Source organism: Ursus maritimus, unplaced genomic scaffold (genome assembly GCF_017311325.1).
Source record: "Ursus maritimus isolate PB19 unplaced genomic scaffold, ASM1731132v1 scaffold_30, whole genome shotgun sequence".
Lineage (NCBI taxonomy): Eukaryota > Metazoa > Chordata > Mammalia > Carnivora > Ursidae > Ursus > Ursus maritimus.
In genome coordinates this window covers 33594048-33609300 of record NW_024425564.1, presented here as the reverse complement: position 1 = coordinate 33609300, position 15253 = coordinate 33594048, and positions in this window count along the sequence as shown.

Here is a 15253-nt window from a genome sequence, read left to right as displayed (position 1 = left end):
GACTGACACGGGAGGAAATAATGTGAGCCCCCCGTCTCAAGAGGACACCAACTCAGTGATGCAGTTTGTGCTCCAGACCTCCCTGTGGGATCAGGTTACTCTTCAGTGGGGCCACCTTCTTGCTTTACTTTCCCCTCTGCCCTCTCCTGTTTCTCTCCCTCTTCATCTCCTCCCTCCCTCCAACGATCATACAAGAATCCTCATCTCAGGTTATGCACCTAGATGATACAACCTAAGACGGGGGGAACAGAATAGCATGAGCTTGGGAAATAGATTTTTTGGGTAGAATTTTGGAGGTGGAGAACTCACAAGCCAGACAGCAATGGGCATCCCATTCCTGGCAGTAGGTGGAGTTTTGATAGTCTCTGGTGTACCGTGTCATCTGTGGTAAAGTTGGAGAACTTGTAGGTGGAAGGCAGTGCACTCACTGGTGTGATGTCTCTGGGATTTGAGAGGTACGTGGGGAAAGTGGTTACACTAAGGAGGATGGCTGGAATTAGGTTGCTCTTGCTAAGTGCTCCTTAAACACTGAAGAAAGAAAATGACAGGTTCAGGTCTGTTAGTCAGCAATTTAAAGCAGAATGTGAAATTCCAAGAGCCTCACTGGCAGCATTTAAAAGAATTCTTTCCTTGTATGTTCAGAGGCAGATAGAGCTGAAGACCAAACCCAGGATGTAATGAGAGAAGAAGAACTCAAAGAAGGCTGAATTCTTAGCCCAGGCAAGTCCCCTGTGGCAATGCCAGGTTCTTAAATGGGGAAGGACTGGGAACCCAAGACTGGGTGGGGGACCGTGTGGGCAGATGCAGTTGAGAACCTTAAACCTACTCTGGTTTCTCCTGAACCCTCTGGATCTGAAGACATCGCTCCCTCTCATTGGGAATTAGAGCCCCCCTTTGCTTGAGTACTATGCAGAGGTCTGGTTCGAAGGCAGACCATTTACTAGATTGTGCTTACCATCTTGCAAGAACCGGGGTAGCATGGCTGCAGTGGAGGCTGGGGACGTTGGATCAAGGAGGGAAGAATATACGGCTGGATGGAGAGCTTGCCAACTTGGAGGCATGCTCTGGTGACACAAGATTGAATTCCCCAGCACAGGCCCTGGGACATAGTTCTAATATGCTACTGGGATAGCCCTTAGAAGATTGGAAAAAGCACTGGTTCCAATTAAATGAAGTATAGGTGTCAGGCAGTCAGGTCAGGCTATGAAGGAAGAGACAAAAAAAATACCTTGATGTGAGCATGCTAGAATAAGTCTCCTGTGTAAGACAGGAAGGTGTCAGGAGAGCTTGGAAGCTATGCCACTTATGAAGGCAATGAATGTGCCAGTGAGCACCAGCATGTTTTAGAAGCTTGGCAGTAGCTGTATTTTGTAGGCTGGAATGGATGGTAGGAGATGCTATTGCAGAACTGGGCTTTGTAGCAACAGTAAAGATGCAGGGATCCCAGAACAGCACTTAACCAAAGCAAAGTTGGAGTAATGACTGTTGTGGACAGCAATATTGGATTGGCGTCCACAGGACCCTGCCTTGCAGGATCCACAATGATGGTCGATAGAATATGGTGTTCCTAAAGGCAAGATAGATGGGCCACTAACGAGGATGTTGCTTAATATATATGACCAAATGGAGTAAAGAATGAGCAGAAGGCTGAGGACAGTGGCCCCAATAAATGGTCATGATCCTTTGCCTGGTTTTCAGCCTGAGCTATATTTTTTTAGTCCCAAAACCAATTAACTACAAAAGCCAGGTCCCCATGGAGAAGGACCCTGAAACACTGTGACATGGGCAGTTAAGTAATTTCCTCAATCCTTCCCCAAAAGGAACTATAGATGTGTACTTGGATAACCATACATGGAGGAAAGGGATATGTCCAGTTTTTTTGAGCACTGTTGGATACCGGTTCCAAGTTGACACTGATTCTTGGAGACCCAAAGTGATATCCTGGCCTCCTCTATCACTGTAGAGACATATGGGAGTCAGATCATACATGGAGTCCAGGCCAAGGTCCATATCACAGTGGGTCTGCTAGGCACACAGACCCACCCAGGGTCATTTCCTCAGTCCCAAATAAATAATTAGAGTGACCGTTCTCAACCCTCATCTTGATTCTTATGACCTGTAGAATAGGAGTTATTACAGTAGGAAAGGCCAAGAAACTTTCCCTCCAGGCCAAGAAAATAAATATCACATGTTGAGGAAATGACAGAGATCAGTGATATTCTTAAAAATTTAAAGGATACAAGGGTGGTAGCCCCATCATATCCCCATTTAATTTACTAGGCCTGGCCACTGCAAATGGTAACAATAATATGCTACCACCTTGTAACAAATAGCCCCAATTCCAAAAGCTTGTGTCAAATGCAGTATCTTTATTAGAAAAGATTAGCATAGCCTCTGGTGCATGGTATGTACCTGTACTGATCAGGCGTATGTGTTCTTTTCAATACCCAATAAGAAGGAGACTCAGTTTGCATTTCCACGGGCTGGTCAAGAGTAAACATTTGTGGTCTCACTAAAAGGCTATATTATTTCTTTGGATATCCATACTACTGTTCAAGCTCTTTTTGGTGAGTATTTGGTTGGCCATATCTTATTTCATTCTTTTACTTTCAACCTCTCTGTGCCATTATTAAAGTATCTCTTGTCAATGGCATTTAACTGGATTTTAAAAATGGAATCTATGAATCTTTGTGCTTAAAAAAGGGGGTTTACTTAATTTACATATATTTGTACCTCATTCTATGATCTCATTTTGATATATCTATTTTTCATATGCACTTTGTTTCCTTATTCTAGAAAATTCTCAAAGAATTTCTGGAAAATTCTCAGGTTTACCATTTTAAATAATACCTTAGTTCCATTCTATTTTTTTCTGTCCTATAACTTTCCTTAGATATGTATTGGGCATTTAATTCATTTTCCAAGTCACGATCTTCCTTTATATTTTTACCCATTTATGTTTTATGCTGACTTATGGGTAATTACTTCAGATATTTCTTCAGTTCCCCAAATCTTTATTTTTCTTTTTTAAAAGATTTTATTTATTTATTTGAGGGAGAGAGCGCGAGCAGGGGGAGGGGCAGATGTAGAGGAGAAGCAGACACCCAGCTGAGCAGGGAGCCTGATGCGGGGCTCGATCCCAGGACCCTGGGATCATGACCTGAGCTGAAGGCAGATGCTTAACCAACTGTTCCATCCAGGCGTCCCTCTCCACATCTTTCTTTAGCAGTTTTAACCTACTGTTTTTTTTGTTTTGTTTTGTTTTGTTTTACTTTTTTTTTCTTTAAGATTAATGACTAAGGTTATAACAGTTATTAATATATATGCAGCCAACATAGCATATAAATATATAAAGCAAATATTAACAGACTGAAGGGAGAAATAGACAGCAATAAAATAACAGTAGGGGACTTTCATAACCCAGTTTCAACAACAGATAGATCATCCAGCCAGAAAATCAACAAGAAAACAGCAGACACGAACCATACTTTGAACCAAAGGGAGCTAACAGACATACATAGAACATTCCATCCAAGAGCAGCAGAAATCACATTCTTCTCAAGTGTGCATGGAACCTTCTCAGGATAGATCATATGTTAGGCCACAAAACAAGTCTTAATAAATTTAAGGAGACTGAAATCACATCAAGAATCTTTCGCAATGGTATGAAACTAGAAATTAGGAGGAAAAGTTGGAAAGTGGAAATGAAGGTAGAAATTAAGCAACACTGCTAAACAACCAATGTATCAGGTAGGATCTTGAGACAAACAAAATGGAAACACAATATACCAAAACTTATGGGATGCAGCAAAAATAGTTCTGAGGGAATTTTACAGTGATGAATGCCTACATTGAGAGAAAAGAAAGATCTCAAACAAACCTAGCCTACACATCAAGGAACTAGAAAAGGAACAAAAAAATAAGCCAAAAGTTAACAAGAGGAATGGAAATAATAAAGATTAGGGCAGAAATAAATGAAATATACTAGAAAGACAATAGGAAGATCAATGAAACTAAGAGCTGCTCTTGAAAATATAAACAAAATTGACCAACCTTTAGCCAAACTAACCAAGAGAACAAGAGAAACTCAAATAAGGTGGTGAAAGTGAGATGTTACAATTACAATGTCACTCACAAAAGTTAACCTGGAATGGATTAAAGACTTAAATGTAAGACCTAAATCCATAAAACCCTTAGAAGAACGCGTAGAGGAGAAAGCTCCTTGATGCTGATGTGGCACTAATTTTTTGGATTTGACACCGAAAGCACAGGCAATAAAAGCAAAAAACAAGTGGACCACAACAAATTAAAAAGCTTCTGCACAGCAAAAGAAAGCATCAACAAAATGAAAAGTCAGGCTACATAATTAGAGAAAATATCTGACATGGCGTCAATATCCAAAATCCATAAGGAACTCATAAAACTAAATAGCACAAAAACCCTAATAACCTTTTATTATATATAAATGTGCAAAGGAACTGAATAGACGTTTTCTCAAAGAACATATACAAATGGCTAACAGGTATATGAAAAGATGCTCAAAATCACTAAGAATCAGGGAAATGGCAAAACTACCATAAGATATCCCCTCAAATCTGTTAGGATGGCTGTTACCAAAAAAACAAGAGGTAACGTGTGTTAATGAGGTTGTAGAGGAGACGGGTCCCTTGCACAGTGTTGATGGGAATGTTTTATGGAAAACAGTATGGACCTTCCTCAAAAAATTCAAAATAATACTACCCTATGCTCTAGCAATTGTACATCCAAAGAAAATGAAGAGAGTAACTCAGACATTTGCATTCCCACATTCATTGCAGCATTTTTCACATCAGCCAAGACGTGGGAAAAAAAAACTTAAGTGTCCATCAACAGACAAATGGATAAAGAAAATGTTGTATCTAAATATAATGGAATATCGTTCAGTCACGAGAAAGAAGGAAATCCTGCCATTTGTGCCAACGTGGATGGACGTAGAGGACATGAGGCTAAGTGAAATAAACCAGACAAAGAGTGGCAAATACTGGATGATCTCACCTCTATGTGGAGTCTCAAAAAGTCAAATGCACAGAAGCAGAGAGTAAGATGCTGGCTACCAGGGGCTAGGGCTAGGGCAAATGAGATGTTGGTCACGGGGCATATACTTTTCACTAGTTATAAGATGAGTAAGTTCTGGAGATTAAATATACAGCATGGTGACTAGAGTTGACAATTTTACATTGCCCAGAGAGTAGATTTTTGAGGGTTCTTACCACACCCACACACAAAAAAGATAACTATGGCAGGTGATGGAGGTGTTAATTAGCTTGATTGTGGCAGTCATTTCACAGTGTATATGTGTATCAAATCATGTTGTACCCCATAAATATATACTTATAAAATTTCACTGGTCGATTATACCTCAATATATCTGGGGAAAAATGACCGGTTCTTTTGTAGAAGCTCTACTTTGTTTTTTAAATTGGTCTTTCTGTCTCTGGAGTTTCTGTCTTTTTATTATGTCTCCGAGCTCTCTTTCCAAATTTAATAATTTTAAACATACTTTAATTTAAATAATTATAGACCCATACGACTTTAAAAGCTACTCCTTGGGGTCCATTTCCCCGTTTGCTGCGCCTGCTGACTTGACCTCCTGAGCTCTTTTCCTTGCATGGCTTACATATTGTTACCATGAACTCATCTTATCTTTGTTCTTTATTTTGCATGAGACAAGTATACTCCGGGTTCTAGAAATGTCTCTGAAGAGGCTTCACGTTTCCTTTTGCCACTGCCCTAGAAGTTTCATGGTCTTCGGTTTCGTTGTCTGATTGAGGAATCCCACAGTACTGGCGTAGTATAAATTTGGGACCCCGTGAATATTGCTAGGCTGGATTTGAATTGTACACGTATATGTATTTTTTCCTATCAAGAAGGTAGTGTGGAGAGCAAAAGGTCCATGCTATTTCTAGGAGCCTGTGAGTGGAGTTTTCTAATTGCTCATTCATAAACTGGCTGTTGTTTGGGGGTTCCCGTCTTGGTCTGTTCAGGCTGCTATAACAAACTACTCAGGGCTCGCTGCCTCCTCTACTCTCTCCCACTTTCATCTTGGGTCACTCCCACTGTCTCTGGTGCTTAAGTACACAGGCTTCAGTTTGAGTTTTGGCATTCAGCACTACGGTGTGGCTTAGGCAACTTTTTCAACCTCCCTGAGTCTCAGCTTTCTCATTATGCAAAGGAGAAAATAACAGTAATTTGTTGACTTGTGAGGAATAATGGAGAGCAGACATGGACAGCACTCGGCAGAGGGCAAGCACTCCGCAGCTGTTAGATGTTAGGATCACTAGCTTTGACTTGGTTTTTGGCATCTTCTTCTGAAACTCCTGCCAACTTTCCCTGGCTTCTTACTGCTTCTTTATTATCTATGTTTGAACCAGAATCGATTTTTTAAAAAAATTGGTGCTTTTCCATTATTGACAAAAATACTCCCCAAAGTACCACTTTTGGTCTTGCTATACCTGCATTACCTTGGACCTACTGAGTTCATGACTTCTCTCTCTCGCTAAAGCTGCTGATTATTTCCAGAGCGTCCATATAAAGAGAGGGAGATGGTATTGATGGTGTCTGAGTGTTGTCTATATGAGAGTGGGGATGGGTCAGCCATATTGTGTGTGTGTTTTTAAAAGATTTTATTTATTTATTTATTTATTTATTTATTTATTTATTTATTTGAGGGGAGAGGGGCAGAGGGAGAGGAAAAGAGAGAATCCTAAGCAGACTCTGTACTGAGTGCAGAGCCCAACATGGGGCTCGATCTCATGACCCTGAGATCATGATCTGAGCCGAAACCAAGAGTCGGATGCTTAACCAACTGAGCCACCCAGGCGCCCCATGTCAGCCATATTGTTTTATGTGTCATCATCTTGACGTTAGTTTTATTAAGCTTTGCCACATTGAATACACAGACTGTTTACATGTAGATTCAGGAGTTTTGTCTTCATATCTACCTTAGAGCCTTAATTACTGTTGATCCTAACCCCTGCAGCCAAAACAGAGTAGCCACAGGTGATTTGAATGTTATACTGGAAAGTTTCCATTACACAATCTGTGAAGTGGTCAGTGTTAGGCTTCCTTTGAAATACTAGTGGGTAGCCAGACCCCTGTTTGGACATCACACTAGTATGAGTATGAAGTTTTAAGCATGATCATCTTTATCATTAATGAAAGGTTTATGGAGCTCCCAGCATGTGTAGCACGGTGCCTCCCAGCTCTGCCTCCCAGCGTCTCTGCTCCTGTCCGTGGACGCGACCCCAGTACAAGGAGGGAGGAAATCACCAGACAGTAACCCGTTTTCCAACTGTGGAGTCATATCCCTCTGTGCATTTCTGGAAGACAGTCTCCACTTAGAAAATAAAACAAAATCGTGGTGACGATTTGGGCTATCCAGACCAGAGTGCAACTTGTGCTTCATTTCTAGGAGTGAAATTTTTAAGCATACTGAGATTATTTCAAGGTCCATGTTCATCATATCCATTTCCTGAAGGAAATTTCCTAGGAAGAGTGTCTGGTTACTTGATGCGGAAATTACTTTCCTTTCTGGATGGAGACCATCATCCTCAAACTAATTTCCTGTTTGGTGCTCAATATTTGAAAGCAGGAAATTGTCATAATAAATGGGAAGCTTGAGATGATGGTGGAAATGTGTTCAGAAATCTGGTTGCTAGGGAAATCACTGTTGCCTACTTTAATTTATTAAAAACCTAGACCTTATTTGGCATTTCCCCCCTCATTCCTATTCTCATCAATAGCCCATTATCAAAAGAACTTTATTAAATATCGATCTCTGCTTGGCACTATGGGTGATTGGGCCCCTGCCCATTAGCACCTTGTAACAACAAAAACAATGAAGAACCACAAGAACAAAATGACAGTATTAATTTGATACTTAATTATTGATAGACATTCTTTTAAGAACCTTAGTTGGCTTTTAAAAAAATGTAGTCCTCACGATAGCCATATGAGGAAGGGACTGTTATTACTTCCATTATATTGATGAAGTGCTTGAGACACAAAGTCAATAATTTACTCAAAGTCACACAACTAGTGAATAGAAGAGTCTGGATTCACCCCTTCCCAGCTCACATCATTAACCACTATGTTCTATTGCTTCTAATGTAACAAGAAAAAAATCTAGGAAGAACAGAGAGAATGCACATATAGACCAAAAATACAAATGTGGATTTATTATCGCATGCTAGAGTTTAGCACATTTTGCAGGATGGGGGTGAGAAGAGAATTTGAGGAATTGGATATTGAGGCAAATTCCTGGTTTGCAAAACAGTGAGATTCTGAAAAGGAGACTATGTATTTGTAAATTGATGGAAAGAATGGGAAAGGCAGGTGGAGAAGCAGAAAGATGACATTTTATTTTACTTTTTAAAAAAGGTTTTATTTATTTGAGAGGGAGAGAGAGAGAGCACGAGCAGGGGGAGTGGCAGAGGGAGAGGGAGAAGCAGACTTCCCACTGAGCAGGGAGCCAAATGTGGGGCTCGATTCCAGGACTCCGGGATCATGACCTGAGTTGAAGGCAGACGCTTAGCCAACTGAGCCACCCAGGCGCCCCGGAAGATTACGTTTTAGAAATGGAAACGGTCTGATAGGCCAAATGGAGAGCAGAGTAGGTTAGCTTAAGGTTGGTGGGCTCAGGTGGTTGGCCTGGAGGAAGCAAGGTCAACACCTCACAGAGACTCAGCTCCTCAGAACTTGATGACTCCATCCACTCTGCCAGCTCCCCTCTACAGTGAGGAGAAGTGGGATATGGGGCCAGCCTGATGTGGCCTCATCATGTCAGCCTTTTGTGTGTTACAGACGCAGGTGAGTTTTAATCAACCACCACACCTGTTGAAGCTTTTTATCCTCATGTTGGAGCAACATGATCTAGTGACACAAATGCCACCTAGGAAGTCAATAAAGCTGGATTCTATTCTTGGTGTTTTCTGGGATAAGTAGCTGGCTGGGAGTAGTAGTCATTCTGAGTAGCTCACTAACAAGACATTTTAATGAGTTAATAAATCTTTCTTACTGAACTACATGGAAAGACATGAAACATTACACTTTAGCTACTCACCAGCCTTAATTAAACTTGATGTTGAAAAGGTCAGTGCCCTGTCTGGCGGGCTCCAAATCACTTCAGACCTGACAGTAGGGGTGGCTGTAGGGGTGAAACAAACGTGTGCACAGGCACATGGGGTCTTAGGCCGACCACTGGTGCCTTCACTGGGTGCATTGTAAACGAGCCATGTCCCAGCGGGCGACATTAGCATTTATATTGAGTGCTGGCTCTGTGTCAGTCATTGCTCCAAGAGTTTAGATGCATTAATGCATTTAATCCCCAATGACAACTCTAGTAGGTACATGCTCTTATAATTCCTGATAGATAAGGAAACTAAGGCATGGAGAATTGTGATGACTTGTCCAAGGTCCTGCAGTCTACAAAGTGATTACAAAGTGATAGAGCTAAGATGTGAATGCATGGATTCTGACTCCAGAGTCCACGTGCTTGAACACTAGTCTTTGCTACCTCCTTCCATCAGGGGTTGGGTTCTGTTCACATAGTTAAAAATGCACCAGCCTCCCGTGGGTTTTGAGGCACCACTGCCTTCCAGGAATTCCAGCAAATGCATTTTAGGATAGGTCAAAACACACAAGGCAGGTGATTCTCACCGATATCATACGGATTGGTAGGGGTCACTGGGAGATTGGGTTGGTAAGAACAATTATTGCAGTTTTTTGAACTAAAATACCTTGATTTAGCAAACATTTCTTGAGCTGTTGTGAACTTGAAACTATGTTAGGTGCCAGGGAGAAGTATGAGTCAGATGTGGTATTGACCTTCAAGGCGCTCAAAGATGAGCAGGTCTGCCCTTCCTAAGATTTCTGGGAAAACACGGAAATAGTCTGGATGGATCTTTTGTAAACTCGGTGCTTGAGTTCCGAGGGGGGACTCGCTTTCATTGCTCACACTGGTTTAGACTGAGTTCCCATGTGGTGGTAAGATACATATGCAGTAGTTCCTGCCCACGTTTTTAGGCTCCGTACACGTGCAGAGCTCTGTGATAAAGGACATGTTTAATGTGGGACACTTTGAAGAGAGATGAGATGCACCTACTTTCTCCTCATTTCCAGCAGAATCTATCCAAGCGGGGAAGTCTCTGAGCCAGGCCCCCTGGTATAAATGCCAGCTTGATCACTTTCTGGCCATATGTGTTTGGGAGACTTATTTCATCTCTCTGTAACGTGGAGGAAACAAAAGTGGTCACCTTGGAATTCTTTCCAGGATAAATTAAATGCAAAAAGGCAGAAGGGTGTTTATCACATTGCGGGCAAGAGAGAAAGTGCTCAGTACATGAAAGCTATGTTGATTCCTTTCCCGAGTTCCATCTCATCAGGCAGCACTCTAGAAAAAACTCTCTGGCAGAACAAAAATTACGTTCCACTCTTTCTTTTTCCCCTCAGAGCATATAGTAAATTGGGCCAGTAACCATGGGAGTAACAAGCTCAGCGTTTCTGGCTGACGTTGTCTCCTTCTCAGGAGGAAAGAGAAGAAACAAGGGAGCAGCTCCTCTGGACCAGACTGAGGGGGGTGATGAGCGGGAGACGGGTCCTTGAGAGAAAACCAAGGGGCGCAGAGCGGCTGCTCTCTTCATCAGTGCATTCAGGTCCGATCCGCACTCCGCTCTCCTGCACATGGCTGCGCGGAGCTGTCCTCTGCGGTCCTCAAGCTTCCCTTTCTCCTCTGGCCCCGTTTTGGCCTTCTGCAGAAAACCTTGCCCTCTGCCACTACTCAGCCTCATCCTCCAGTCGGTGCATCTGGGTGGCCTTGTCCCAGATGCTTCCCTGCCCCCCTCCGCTCCCCCCTCCCCGGTCCACTTCATACAGTTCCCCAGAAACATAATCTAGGACAGATCCCTTTGTTTAAATGGGATCCCTGGATGCTCCTTTTTTGTAGCCTCTAACACAAGAGCGATTTGCTTCAAGTCTGTGTCAAGGTCTCGGGGACAGGGACGCGGTCTGTCCTGGTCTTCCCTGTGTGAACGAAAATAGTCCTGCCTCCGGTCTGGCCTTCTTCCCGCAGCCTCTCTGAGAGGCGACCTCTTTTTAATAATTTAATAATTTAATAATTATTCCTGTTTGAAGCTCTAATCTTAGGGGCTCCTTCCGTAACTGCAAATAACACACTTATTTACGATTTCTTGATTTATTAACTGAGATCATATTTTTTTTTTAAAGATTTTATTTATTTATTCGACAGAGATAGAGACAGCCAGCGAGAGAGGGAACACAAGCAGGGGGAGTGGGAGAGGAAGAAGCAGGCTCATAGCGGAGGAGCCTGATGTGGGGCTCGATCCCAGAACGCCGGGATCACGCCCTGAGCCGAAGGCAGACGCTTAACCGCTGTGCCACCCAGGCGCCCCTAACTGAGATCGTAACTGACTGATTGTCTATCATGGAAAGAGGAGGGTTTCCTTTATGTTTTCTGTAGCTCATTTTATTCCCTCTCTTCTTTCTAATGTTTGTGTTTCATTTTTAGTTCTTTCATTGGGCTATCTTTATAATGACAAATTATAAACTGAAGCCATAAACTCTTTTTATTGATTGATTGAGTGAAAGAGAGAGAGAGAGTGTGAGCATGGTGGGGGGGGGGTTGGGGCAGGGGAGAGAACCCTAAGCAGGCTTCACACCATGAGCTCCATGTGGGGCTCGATCTCACAACCCTGAGATCATGACCTGAAATCAAGAGTCGTAGGCTTAACCTACTGAGCCACCCAAGCACCCCTTTTTAAATTAATTAAATTAATTAGGTTTTTTTTTTAGAGAGAGTGTGTTTTTTAAATTTTTCTTTTTTAAGTTCTTAATTTTACATCCATTTCTTCTTTCCCTGACCTTCAGATAGTTACTCTTAATTTCTCACTCGATCAGATGATGATGTCAGTTTTCCCACCCAGACCTCCCCTTACCCTTTCCCTTCTGCTTTCCACATCTTGCTAGCTCTCCCTTTATTGCTACAGCATCAGATGGATCACATGTGCGGTCCATGTCATAATGATGTCTTAGGCATTCTGTTTGTCTACAGTTTGATTCTTAAGGTTGAAAATAAGTAATCGGTGTGCACTATTTTGGCTTCGTTGTGGCAGAACCCGTCGAGGGGGGAGGGTGCAGTCCTCTGTCTGTGGGCTCACGTCCCAGCTCCTGTCCCACCAGCAATAGACCGTGCCCAGTGGAAAGCCCAGTTTCACGTGGCTTCTCTTGTCTTAGACTCTTTTCAGTTCTTCCCCATGATTCCAGAATCGTGCTTAATAATTTGGTCCATGATTTCGTTGTGCACCATATTTTTAAATTTCCTTTCTATCTCTCTCTTTTTAAAACTTTATTTATTTATTTATTTATTTATTTATTTATTTATTTGACAGAGAGAGAGAGAGAGCCAGTGAGAGAGGGAATACAAGCAGGGGCAGTGGGAGAGGAAGGAGCAGGCTCCCAGTGGAGGAGCCTGATGCAGGGCTCGATCCCAGAACCCCAGGATCACGCCCTGAGCCGAAGGCAGATGCTTAACGACTGACCCACCCAGGCGCTCCTATTTATTTATTTTTAAGAAAGCTCTAGGCCCAACATGGGGCTTGAACTCATGACCCTGAGATCAGGAGTCACATGCTCCACTGACTGAGCCAGCGAGGCACCCCTATATTTAAACGTCATTTGGGGTTTCTGTTGCTTGTCTTTTTTTCTCCTTGAGAAGAGTCAATGTATCTTTCTGTAGACTAAAAAGTAACCTTCCCATCTATTGCCTGAAATCACTGCCCTTTTCTCTTCCCACTCTGATTTTTATTATTTTGTAGATGTCTGTTTGTTCTCTCTGGAAGCTTCTTGGATGCTTTTTTTCTTTTTTATCCTAAAATTTCACAAAAATGTGCCTCTTTCCTTTAACCATTCACAATGTTGAATATTCAACAGACACATCCAATCTGAAGATTTCTGTATTCTGTAGCCAGGAGAAATTTTCTTCTGTCATTTTATTGCCAATTTTTCTCCTTTTTTCTCCTGTTATCTTTTTATCTTTGATGGACTCTGTGTGTCTTTTATTTTTTATCTCTTTTTAAAAATTTTTACGAGAGGGGATTTTACTTTTTGGGAAGGACTTTCAAATTATTTACGTAGTAATTTGTTATTTAAAAACTATTTGATGTTCCTTTTTTATAGTATTCTGTTTTTGTCTTATGGGTGCAATTTCTTCTTGAAGACTAGTTAGATTTTTTTAGAGTTCTCCTGTGGTTTCTGAAATACTTATGTTTCCCATGGAATCTGTTATTCTCTGTGTATCATCTTTCAAGGTGCTGACTTTCCTCAGGTGCCTGATGATTCTGACTGTACTTTCGTATTTCAGGATGAACGACCCCGTGGTTGGTTCAGGAGTGTTGGAGACAGTGACTCTGCTCCCGACCAGCCCATTCTGGGTCTTCCATCCATCTCTCTCAGGAATAAGAAATGTGCTTGCTAGTTCTATGTCAGTGAGCAGGGCTCCTCCGCGGAAGGATTTTGCTTTTAGATGTCATAATGGCAAGCCAGCCGTTAGACTGGGCTGCCTCAATCCAAATGTTAGATTGAGGACAGCTTTGGTTTGAGGCACCCATGTCCATACTCTGGTCTTAGTTCTGTCCAGGACATCCCCTGTACACACACACACACACACACACACACACACACACACACACTCACATGTTAGGAATGCAGAAATTTTAGTGCCCCTATAGATTATCTGTTTGTTTTCTGTAGTGCCTGGCTCTAAGTAAAGCTGCAATAGTTGTTTTAAATGACCACGTAATAGTAGCACATAGCTTTTACATATGCATTTTTGAGGGTTCACCCTCATTAAGATGTAGTCCCTGTACCCAAACAGCTAATAGTCCAGCCGCTAATGGAAGAAACAGATGTGTAAACCAATCACTATAATAGAGACAGGTAAGTGTGATAGAACATGTTTGTACAAATTGCTGGCTGTATTGAGGAAGAGACTGTGAGTCTGAACCAGGGGTCGGGGAAGGGAGAGAGGAAAAGCGGCAGAGAGCACGTTGGATGAAACGGGAGCTTGCAGACTCTGCAGCCAGGTGGCTGAGATTTGAATCTGGTTTCTTCTCGGGCAAGTGGTTCTCTCTTTGCCTATTTCCTCTCCCGTCAGTTGGGCATATGACAGTAGCTCTGACCTCACAGGGTTTTTTGGTGAGAATCAGATGAATTACTTACATAAAATGCTTCTACTCAGTACATATTAGGTCTTATGATTATTGCTATTACTTCCTCATGGGGCCTCGAATGATGGTTCAATCTCCAGCGCAGGTGGTTATGGCTGGGAAGATAAGCCCCGTGAGTGAAGGCACGCTGGGAGAGGAGAGTGGTGGCGCGTGGCCGGGATGCAGGGCTCTGGAGTGAGTGTCAGAGTTAAGACTGGGAAGGAGCTAGATCGGATCCCGGGAGGCCTCAGATGCTCATGGAGAGGCTGCTACACAGTCCCCTGCCATCAGTTCTCAGGTTTGAGGTTTCGTGCACACAGTATGTTCTGGGATCTATAACCTATGCACACTTGAAAACTGGTAGGGACCCCATTTCATAGGTTGCACGGATGAAATAGCAACAGTAAGAACACACAGGCATGTCTCCCTGCAGAAGACACTGCGGAGGGGACAGGAAATAGTTGAATGAAAATCTTCCTAGCCTGGGGCTGCAGTGGGGTGGTGAGTGAGCCTTTGTAAGTGAGAATAGGCTTGCAGTAACTTCGAATGATGGGATTTGGTCCAATGCATGGAAGGTATAGAAGGGAAGATTTTGGAAAGATCTGAGGGTAAGCTTACTAACCACATAGAGCCACGGTAAGACGCAGGAGCTTGCCCTGGGAAGCAGGAGGGGTCCCTCACTGCAGCTCCCCGAGTGCTTGTGGGACCTGTGCCGACGTGGGCAGGCCTATATCATCTAGGGTTGGTGCCGATTGCACGCTATTCCTGTGTGATCTCCGTGCCTGAACGCATTCTGTTTCTCCAGTTGCAGTGTGGGCACAGCCTACCTGGCCTCCCTCCCTGGCGGTGGGCATGCACTTCCACGCACCTATGGGAATTTCAGTAGCAGGGAGGAGGGACCAGCTCCCGGAGAGCAGACAGAATGAGACCGAGGCTGTAAGGCCGTTCTGCCTGCCATCCCACTGCTGTCTACTCAGCAGGTAGTCCTTGCTCTT